Below are 1,384 nucleotides of genomic sequence, written 5' to 3' on the forward strand. Positions count from 1 at the left end.
CACTTTGCAAAAATTTGAGAACAAAGCTGAAAGTTACATTTGTATCCTCCGACAAAAATTGAAACTTCTCAGTCGGTAATTACCTACAAAAGAAATTCCCAAACTTTACCTATTTGCATTTCTACAGAAACAAATGGCAAACGTCCGACTTAACGAACAATTGTACAAAATATCAGAGACTTCGATAACTATCTTAGAAATTGTTTCAAATTTCTTAGAAACCTCGAACGGTAAGAAAATTAGACACGAACGTAAACGACTCGCCGTCGCTCTTTCCCGTAGAGTGTGAAGAAAATGTTCTCCAACAGTTACCGAACATCCTGTAGATACGCGACGATCAATCAATCGCCATTTTCTACCGTGCAAGAGTATATTCGAGGATCAATTAAAAAGGTACACGTGAAAAGGTGAGGCACGATAGGCGGAGACACGTCGATGTACAGGAAATTCGTATCACGCGTTCAACAATCACCGTATATCCGTTCATCCCCTTTGTTCGTGCACCTTTAGCGGTGCATTGTGGGCCCTGTAGATACGCGACGATCAATCAATCGCCATTTTATTATATTCGAGGATATTCGAGTATATTCGAGGATCAATTAAAAAGGTACACGTGAAAAGGTGAGGCACGATAGGCGGAGACACGTCGATCTACAGGAAATTCGTGTCACGCGTTCAACAATCACCGTATATCCGTTCATCCCCTTTGTTCGTGCACCTTTAGCGGTGCATTGTGGGTAACCGCCGGTCCGTAAAAGTCCAGCAGAGGTCGAGGAAAGGGGTTGGCGAAGCTTTGACAATCGTCATCGGCAGATGGACGATCGAGCAACATCGATTGACCCGTTGAAATCTTCGATAGAACGTTCCCGAAAGCGATTGCGATCGTTGGAAATGGCGCCGCATGCTGATCGACGGATAAACGAGGAACGGGTTAGCTGCACAATCGTGTAGATCCATCGGTATATACTTACGTTGTTCCCGTCGTATTTTATATAATAGAAGCGCGTGCCGTTTCCCGATACGTTCGTTTGCTTACAAACGGAAGTGGCGCGTGTCGGTCTACAGACACGCTTCGATTGTAAAGTAACTCTATGCTCTATTAGAGGCGATTCATTAGGCTTCGTTTATACCGTGCAAACTTTTCCTGTTTCTAGGGAAAAAATGATCGTTCTATCGACGAGTCGAGAGATAAGTTAAATGGATCTTGGTAAGTTTATGTAGGAATGTGCGTATATTTCGGAGAAGCGAAATTATTTTCACACTGTTTAATTCCTTTTTGATATACTCGTGTCCCTCCGTTCGTTTGTTTGTTATCTCGTGGCCACGGATATCTGGTTCCCTTGATTGGCATTTAATATTTGTTTCTTTATTGAATAATGCCGAA

This window comes from Habropoda laboriosa, unplaced genomic scaffold, assembly GCF_001263275.1.
Source record: "Habropoda laboriosa isolate 0110345459 unplaced genomic scaffold, ASM126327v1 scaffold88, whole genome shotgun sequence".
In the NCBI taxonomy this organism is placed as follows: Eukaryota; Metazoa; Arthropoda; class Insecta; order Hymenoptera; family Apidae; genus Habropoda; species Habropoda laboriosa.